At 37.8% G+C, this 10231-nt stretch overlaps 1 non-coding gene across 1 annotated transcript; it reads right to left on the bottom strand.

Annotated features, from left to right (window-relative positions):
* Nucleotides 1-733: 733 nt before the first annotated feature.
* Nucleotides 734-805, bottom strand: trnap-cgg (transfer RNA proline (anticodon CGG)). The gene has a single exon. It is a non-coding gene; the product is annotated as a tRNA-Pro (tRNA).
* Nucleotides 806-10231: the final 9426 nt, after the last annotated feature.

The raw sequence follows: 10231 nt of genomic DNA, 5'->3' as shown, positions 1-10231 counted from the left end.
AAAGAGAGAGAAAAGAAGGACTTGACAGCACAATTGAGTTTGAATTACAACAAACCACCATCATTGTGATCAGTGTTTGCACTTCATCCGCTCATTTGCATTTTAAAAAACACACCCAAAACGACACATTTTTGCTCAAACCTACAAAGTGGCAATGCTAACATTTTCATCATATGACCCCTTTAAGGCTCATAGCCCCAGGCATCTCAGGGTACCTACCCAGGCCCGGTGGTCAGGATGGTGTGCCTTTCCTGGTCAGGGAGGAGTAGGACAAATAGCCTAGTTCTTTTGTTGGGTTGAGTCAATTCTTGTTTCTAATGCCCAGAGAGCAATAAAAACACACCCTGACTGAAGTTGTCATCGGCAATGCAGGAAAGGGGTAGGGTCTTAGGCGTGTTTTTTGTTTTGTTGTGGTTTCCTTAAATTTATCTGAGATGTAGCACCTTGCTCGTTGTTGACCTATTGTCACTGTACAGAGAATTAAGTGACAGTGTTGCTTGAAATTATCTCATCGTTCGGTAAAAGAGCAAGCGCCCTGGTAGTAAGCTTAAAGGGTAGGGGGATTGTTTAGGGGTTATCAAAAGCAGATCCCTCGAAACAGTTTATACCTGGAAAGCGCAGAGGCGTTGCTGAGAGGTCTCTGACATCCTTCCGGGTTTCTCTTGGACATTCCTTTCCTGCCAAGATTTACCAACAGTGTTGTGTTACAGCATTGAGGGAAGAGCCTAAAGATGGGCTCGTCCAGGATTTGAACCCGGGACCTCTCGCACCCGAAGCGAGAATCATACCCCTAGACCAACGAGCCATGTGATAAACACAGAACTACGGCCCTCTGGGAAACATTTTGCCACCATGTAGCAGCAAGTCATGATTTTTTTTTTTTTAAAGAACATTACCTGTTTATATAAAAATAAGTAAAAACCATACTACACTTTAACCACAAAAAATATGGTTAATTTAACTATGCCTATTATCTATGATCATTATATTGGTTGATATTAATAATTTTGTGTATATTATTATTTAAAAGAATATTACTTGTTTATGTTTATATAAAAATTAATAAAAAGCATGGTTACTACACTTTTACCACAAAAAACATGGTTCATTTAACTGTGCCTCTTTTAGTTATGTACTATGACATATTATATTGATTGATATTCATTATTTTGTGTATATTATTTTTTATAAAATATTACGTGTTTATAATGTAATGTAAGTAAGGTAAATTTGTATGTTTTTTATGTTTATATAAAAATGTTTCTTTAAAGACGTGTTTTTGTGTGGGATATGATTTGATTGATATGATTTATCAGATTTATTTATCAGATCCACAGACACTTCAGATGTAAAATGTTTTATTAAAATAAATACACACAAATATTGAAATGATCACACACATGCACAAATATGTACAATATATACAGGAAAGATGTTATTTATTGAGGTGGTGGAGTTTGACATCTTTCTTGCTGGCGCTGCTCTGCCAACCATTCCTCTAAAGCAGTGTTTCTCAAACTCTTTCAGCCCAAGGACCACTTTATCTTCCCATTTTTTTCTGAGGACCACCTAACAGAATCCCACTCTAACACGCCCCCAAAAAACAACAAAATAGGAAGGATAAGGTAAATTTAAGTTTAATATGCAACTGTTTCAAGTCAAAAACTAATTTTTTAAACACAAATGCAATGCTATGTTCAGAAATTATTATATGAATTTTATTTCATTTGAAAAAGTAAATGTGAAATGAGTTGCAGCTTAATATGAACAACAAACTGCACATGTAAAAAAAAAAAATGCAATTAAACATACTGTAACAGCCTAGGTCCTACTTAATGTCATTCCAAAGAGCCATTAGTTTAAAACTGAGGTGGTGGGTATATGAAGTCTATGGTTGTAACTATGGTAAATGTTCCCCTTAATGTCCAAAATCACTGAAATTACAGGAATTTTACACATGAAACAAAAACTAGTACATTGCAAAACTAAGAGATCTGTGGATTGTAGCTGCTTTCAGTTCTTTTGACTCCTCTTTGGTTTAGCCACCGATCCATTTTTACGCTATAAAAACAGAATGGCAAGAACTGAAATCACAGTTTCACAAGTGCATTAAAAATCTACTTAAATAAGTGATAATTTTGTATAAACACTTGCCTAGTTTAGGTCATCTTTTGGTGGACCACTTGGGCGGACCACACTTTAAGAATTACTGCTCTAAAGATTTGCCATTTGAGGCACGCAAGCAAAATGTGGCATTACCATATCGGCTATGGCCAAACTCTTTCGTTTTGGGCTACCCACATTTAATGCACGTGTTAAAAGTAACCCCTCGCACATACTTCCTCTTCTGGACACCACTTTCATTCTCCACAGCCCGTCGGCGCCTGTTCCTTTGGGTGTAACGGGACACAGGAGCAGCAGACGCTGGAGCAGGCAAAGCTGGGACTGCACTGAATGTTGAAACACCAGAAGGTGGAATCACCACTGACACAGTCATGTCTGGATTAAAGACTACCATGCCAAATGACAACCCCGGTGCTAAAATGTGCTGCATAACTCCTGATGCTGTGGGGGCAGGTGCGATGGGAAACTCCCTGGTGGCAGCAGCTGGCTTTCGACCTGGTCGCAGAAGAGGAGCCTGTCCTTCACGATTTGGTGGAAGGAAAAATGTATGCTTTGGGCCCGATATCGATGGTACTTCATTCAATTTTTCCCTCGGTGGAGGCAGGTGCGTATCAGCCACAGCAATTCAGTTAGGTGGAGTCAGACCCTGACCAAGGACGCCTATTGCATGCATTTATCCAGTAATTGTTTTAAAATATAGAAAATTGTAGCAGAAAATGAAATAGTAATCATTCTAAGCTAATTGCAGTTTTACTTGAAAGCCAACCCATGTGTTCTGCTCTAGTCTCATTACCATGATTTACAGTATTAAAAGGGGATATCTTGGAACTTATTTAGCAATTTTGCAATATGGATCAAAAAGACAGGTTGGTAAGGAAAGTAGATTGGTTCAGAGAGGGAGAATATGTGGAGGAATGCTTGTTAGCAATTGAAAAAAGACCTTAAAATGTCTTACCTGAGCCTCGTCGGAAATACTGCTTCCAGTGTCAGATGGCTGTGACAGCACTGAAGGGGCAGGGGCAAGATGCTGTCGTTCTCCACCAGGAGATGATGATGTGGACGGCTCAGCCAGTGACACATCAGCCATCGATGCTGGGGACTGATGCAGAGGCAAAGATGAGGGGCTGTTTTCAAGATCACGGCAAGGGTCATCCTCATACAGCACTGGAACTGTGATGTCCTCCATGATCTCTTCCTCAAACCCCTCATCTTGCAGGTCCTGATCATCAACTTCCTCCACCAGCCTGTCTTCCTCCTCTGAGCACTTAGAGTAAGTGTTTTGTCAGTCTGGCTGTAAAGGTACTCCATTCCCAGCAATTCACCTACAAGAATAAAAAAAGTGTTGTTAATCATTTGTCTAGTACATTAGAAGCTAAATAGATAACTTAGTAGAATATTACAAAAGAACAAATTATTGAATTTCTTGCCTGTATATGCTCCAGGAGGGCGATAGCGCTCATCCCAGGGCTTTCCAAAGACAGTTCGGGAAAGCTTGTCCACAGCCTCTTTCAAGGCACTGCCATATGTCCGGATGGAGGGCGCCATGCCCCTGGGAAACGTAACCACAACATATTCACCAGCTTCCTCAGGCAGTTTCTAAGCAGTGCATGACTCGCCAGAGCACAAGGCGAATACGCTTGAAGGGTAGCACGCTCGCTTTGCGTGCGATAAGTAGACTTTTTTCATTTAAATTAACCCCCTTCCTGCATAGTGGTCACTGCAGTGGACAGTTATTCAAAAAGCCATTTCTTGGATTTGCATGGGTTTGATGGCATAGCTTCACATCAGCCGCTACAGGGGCATTAGTCCGTCATCCCATATGCTGCCACTAAGTGCCAAGGCGTTGTATGCAGAAGTCAGAAATGTCATGTAGCTCCAGAATATCGATCCATTCATTCTATCCTAGGAAAGTGTTGCATGTAAAATACAATAAATGGACTTAAGATTTGGGGCACCCACTTGTAGTGAACGGGTTAACTACTCAAGTCCTTTCAGTAGGCACAAATATTAATGCTGTAGCATATAATGATATTCCAGGGAATTTTGTGCTTCTTAACTTTATAGCAACGGTTTGTGCAGAGCACCTTTTCATTCCAACACGACAATATCCCTATGTACAAAGCAAGGTTCAAAAAGAAATTATGGATTCGGTCTGGTGTGGAAGAACTTGACTGGTCTGCATAAAGCCCAGAACTGAACCCAGCTGAACACCTTTGTTATGACTTACAGGCTCTGAGCCAAACACTCATCACCCAAACCCATCAATGATTTGTGCACAGGGTCACAGTTATTTCAGCGCAGAAAAGTCCTTTCCAAAAGTGTTGCAAAACAGATGGAATCAAAATTCTTTCAAATGGTCTGTATGGTATAGCATTAATATTTGTTTCGATTGGAATAACTGGAATAGATAAACATGTTAATGTATTCTTAACGCCATTTCAGCATCTATGGCTGTATTCACAACGAGAACTGGTTATTGGCCAGGTTAGAAATGCAGGTTAGGTGAATTGGAGATGTCAAATTGCACTTCCCTCTCTGTGTGTATAGATCAGCATGTGTACAGTTTTTGGACTGTGGGTGGAAACCGTATACCGCAGTTCCCAGAGTGATTCCATGCCAACACAGGGAGAACATTTAAACTCCACACAGAAAGACCTCCTGACCCAGCCAGGGCTTGAACAGGGGACCCTATTTGCTGCGATACAACAGTGCTCTGTTTGGGTTGGCCACTGTGTCGCCCCAAACATCTTTATTAGAAGGGGCATCCCAATGCTTACTGTATGTTGTAACATCAAGCAACATCTAAGAAGCCATACCTTTGTCACGTTTTCCGAGTGTTGATTTTAGATTGGGAGAAAATTCTGATGAATCATCTGTAAACAAAATTGGACATCATGCATCACTAGCTATATTTAAGTCTCATAGCTCCAGGCAACACAGATGGAATCAAAATTCTTTCAAAAGGTTTGTATTGTATAGCATTAATATTTGTTTCGATTGGAATAACTTAAATAGATAATCATGTTAATTTATTCTTAACGCCATTTTTAGCATCTATGGCTATATGAAGAGTTTGGTTCCAAAATGAGATAACCCCCGTTTTTTACATTTCTCAAAAAAAAAATTTGATTGTGCATTCCAATTAATATCAATCAGACTGCAGTTCGTTTGTTATAATTTAAGCCTTTATAACAAATAAAATACAGCTTAGTAACACAATAAAACACAATAAAAACATGATAACAAGTTACATGTTTTGACAAAAATGTTCGAAATTGAGTTATCTCGTTTTGGAAACAAAATCTTCATATATACATACATACATATACATAAACATATACATATACATACACACACACACGCACGCACGCACGCACGCACGCACGCACGCACGCACGCACACACACACACATATATATATATTTATACAACAGTTCTTTCTGGTTCTCGAATCTGATTGGCTAAGAGCTATGCGATATTGTGCTGATAACGGCACTGTAACCGCATCACCTTTCGTATTATTCCGCCACCTAGTGAATGGAGGTCCTAAGCAGGCTCATCTCTGAATGGAAAAACACAGACGCGCTGTTTTGAATCACTCTCCGTGTGTCTCATTAGTTTACTAGCTCATAAATCAGTCTGTGAATCCCCAATCGGAGTAATTATTCAGTCAAAGATCAGCGCTCTTGGATGTTACGTTAAAGTTAATGGGAGAAATGTCTTGTCACATCGTGTGGACGATTAACACTTGGAAAGAGGAATATAAACACTCGTTTTTTTCTGGAGCTATATCTTTTATCAGAACGCAAAAACACCGTGGAAATGCAGGTAAGCACCGCAGCTTTTAAATGTGGACATTGATCATTTACTTTATCGTGATGTGACTATTAAAACATGTTATGAGATATCGCCACTGGTATATTTATAAGCAGCATGCAAAAACATCTCTCTGACACTTATAAAAAACCATTTTGTATAGTACTGACAAGAACAAAGTTTAATAATAATAATCGAGTGCTCGTATCGCGTTAAGAATAAATGAGAAAGCAATAGTAACGTTATACAAGTATAGTTTTATTAACTTTTACCTCGCGCCAAAACAATAACAACACAAAAGACACTAAATATGAATAAAAAAACAAGAAATAGTTTGATCATGACACCAAATACTGCTGATTTGATCTCATTTTGACGATCATAAACAAACAAGGCCAACATGAGAGCCAGGGTATCTCTGTCAGAGATGTAGCCCAGAGAGGGCGGTGGTCAGCGGGGCGAGTGAACACTCACGTCCGCTCATGCTTTGGTTCTCATTCGTACCGAATCTCAGTAAGCACTCGTTCAAACAGGCGCTATCTTTACTAATCGACTGCAGATTTAAATATAATACATATACATTCTCGACTAAACTAATCTTAAAACTACACTTTGTGACCAAGAAACGGTAATATAAAGAAACGGCTTTTCCGTCCATTGAGTTGTTATGAGCTTCAAAGCAGCCGAAAGTTTTACCTGTCATTCTGGCCGCCCTCAAATCCGTGGCGGAAGAAGTAGTTCCCAAACAAAGAGGCTTTTAAAATAACTCCGTTGTTGTTTTTTAGTTTTCGTTTTTCAAACGTGTGCCGTCGAACTGTTGTATAAAAGCAATATCGCTCTCGGAGTCGTGTGATATAGCTCTATATCATCACGGCTGTGATTGCCTCCGGCACTCGGCCTACGGCCTCGTGCCTCTGGCCTAATCACAGCCGTGATGATATAGAGCTATATCACACTCCTACTCGAGCGATATTGCTTAAATATATATATATATATAATTTGACTTTTGACTCTACACACGTAACTATTATTTTTTAGCATTTATCTAGTCTGATTATTAACAGTCCATTGCAGTGCCCAATGAAATGTCTCCATCTGCTGGACAAAGGCATTTGTACAAAGGCAGGAACAGCTAATCTCAAAAATAAAGGCAGGGACTGTATATAGAAGTTTCCATTGAGGTCCGCATTCCTCCAGAGTTTTGCTCCACCCCTCATCAATCACACATGAAGCAGCTAATAAAGATCTTTATGACTGCTAGAAACATCCAAGCATTTGTGTTGTAGCTAAACTCTGCAAGTCTGCGGACCCCCACCTGGTACAAAAGCTGTCACTGGCATGGTACATGTTAAAAAGGTCCCATTTAGGTACAGATATTTTTACTTTTGCTATTTGCAATAGGTCATTACATTGCAATAATTGCATTTATATAATTTATTTTCAGATGGCAAAGGAATTAATTCCCCCTATAGAGGAATTACAGTTTAAATGTTTTAATAGCCTTTATATTATACTATTACATTTAAAGTTTCTTAATGTATTTTTGGAAAGGAGCCACTGATTTAGCAATATTGCAATTGTTAAAAACCCTTTTTACTAGAAATCTTATTCAGTTTAATCATTCTCATTTAATTTCTTTAACTCTGCGGACCCTGTACCGGGTCCAAAATTACTTATTATGACTTAATATAAACTATTCCTTTAATTTTTAATGGTCTGTCATGGACCCCAGTACCACAAATGAGAAGAAAACTGAAAGCTTTGAATCTCTACTTTCTGCAGATATGCATCACTTTGAGATTTGTTTTACTGTAAGAAAGCTATTTACACTTAATTTACACTATTACACCCCCCCCCCCCCCCCCCCAAAAAAAAACAATTTATATGATTTAAAATTCATATATTTCATATTTTCCAAATATGACAAACATGGGCAAGTCTTATATCAAATGAAAGCTCTCACTTTCAGGAATAAGGCTTCAGCGTTGTTTTTGTTCTATTATCATCACATATTCAACAATCGTCAACAATCGTCGTATGAAAAATGAGGTAAAAAATTGTCTTTTGTAAACGTATGTGAAACTTGAGCGTGAGCTGCCTCAGATAGCACAGATAGCCACAAATGCTACACCACCTTTTATCTTAGGTCCTACTCTAACAAATGAGTCCATTCACAGCATTTTCTTTGGTTGTGTGCATAATTAATCCCTTGCTATTTATTATATGTGCAAAAAAACCAAAGTAGTTTTATATGAAAAATGTATTTTCACACCCTTCAGTAAAATAAGAATGCGACATGCTAAAGAGTTCATTCTTTTTTTGGTGTTTACTGTCTGCTGCTGCTAACAACCAGAACTGTCTGCAGTCTGCTAGAGCACACAGAACCAGAGTTATACACTATCAAAGACAGTATTTACAACATAAAAAAGAAAATTGGTGTTTCATCATATGAAAAACAACATAAATAACAATATTTGTCACAAACAGCAGCTTTTCATGTAACTTCAAAGGGATTTCTGTAAAATGATATAAAGATATTCCATTTATTCCACTGTATGTGGTTATGGGAGCACTTCAAATGTTTTTAGGTGGAAATTGAATACAAAAAGGGTATTATTCCTCCCTTCAGTTGGAGTAAAATAACTTTTGCATAGATTATGATAGAGACCACTCAAGGCCAGAGTTATACACTTTAGACTTTAGAAGAAAACCAAACCTAAAAAAGTGCCCATTCATTTTTGTGTTTATTAGAGGACTGACTACACACACAACCATGTTTAGCATTTTTACAGTGTTATGTAATTTCAAAGGGTTTCCTGTAAAATGATACCAAACTTTTGTATGTAAACTTTTGATGGTTATCTCCTGTCTAAATTTACCTAAATTCACAGCACTAAAATTAACTTCTCCCAGTAGTCAGAAATGTATCGATTTAATCATTAAAACTTATTTTTCTATTACCGGACTGCAGTTAAATAATAGTGTAGTTTTTTGTAAAACAGCAAATTTGAAAATGATTGGATAACAATAACTTTAGCATTATACTACTACTGACTAAGGAGCTTACTCATACTGATGGAATAACCATTTCAGAATCATAAAAAACAGCTGTGACACAAACCTAAATATCAGCATATCACCCTGATTTTAATGTCTCTTAATTGGCTTCCAGTGTCTTACAGAATAGACATGAAAATATTGTTATTTGTTTTTAAGTCACTACACGGTTTGGCACCCTTATATCTTACCGAACCTGTAATGTTTAACAACCTGGGAGGTCTCTAAGGTCCACGAATAATCAAAATCTGCTCCAGCCTTGCTCTCGCTTGAAATCAAGAGGGGACCGTGCTTTCGCTATTGTTGGTCCTAGGCTTTGGAATAGCCTTCCTCTGTCCTTGAGATCTCTATCCTCCTTATATAAGTTTAAATATAAACTAAAGTTGTTGTTTTTTTGAGCGTGCTTTTTCTTTAATTTTATTTGATCAATGTCTTTTCTGTAGTCTGAATGGTGTGTATATTTTCTATTTTTTGTTTTTATATGTGAAGCACAGTGGTCAACGTCTGTTGTGTTTACTCGTGCTATATAAATAAACGAAAGAAAGAAATAAAGAAAACCTTATATCGGGTAGTGCTCTAATACATTTGTTAAGCACTGCATGTACAAGAAATATGAATTTAGTATTGGGTCAAAAAGGGATGAGCCCAGCTCGCTGGGTTGTTTCAACCAAAAATGCTGGGTTGTTTTAACCCATTGTTGGGTCAAATACCTATAAACATTTCCTGGGTTAATTTCAACCCAGCTATTCCCTTTTTGACCTAACACTGGGTTTAAAATAACCATTTTGTTAGCTTCTGAAGTTTGCAGATGACATCACAGTCATCGGCCTAATTCAGGATGGTGATAAATGTGAATATAAAAGTGAAGTTGAAATGCTGTCTTGTGCACTCAGTTGACTACGTTCAACACTGTAGACATTTTTTTATTTTACTGTCCATTTTGGTTACACTTTATTTTGAAAGTCCACTTTAGACATTCTACTAACTATAAATAACTTTGCAACTACATGTCAACTAACTTTCAATAATTTGCAACTATACGTCAACTAACTGACATTAGAGTATTAGTAGACTGTAAGGGTTGGGGTTAGGGAAGAGGTTTGGGTTAGTGGAATGAGTTGAAATGCACCTGCAAAGATACTTATAGTCAGTTGAATATCTGTTGAGATATCATCACAATAAACTGTTAGTAGACATTAAGCAGACAGTCTACTAATACTGTAAAGATTGGTAG

Source organism: Paramisgurnus dabryanus, chromosome 19, assembly GCF_030506205.2.
Source record: "Paramisgurnus dabryanus chromosome 19, PD_genome_1.1, whole genome shotgun sequence".
Classification (NCBI taxonomy): domain Eukaryota; kingdom Metazoa; phylum Chordata; class Actinopteri; order Cypriniformes; family Cobitidae; genus Paramisgurnus; species Paramisgurnus dabryanus.
This window is presented reverse-complemented; position numbering and strand designations above follow the sequence as displayed.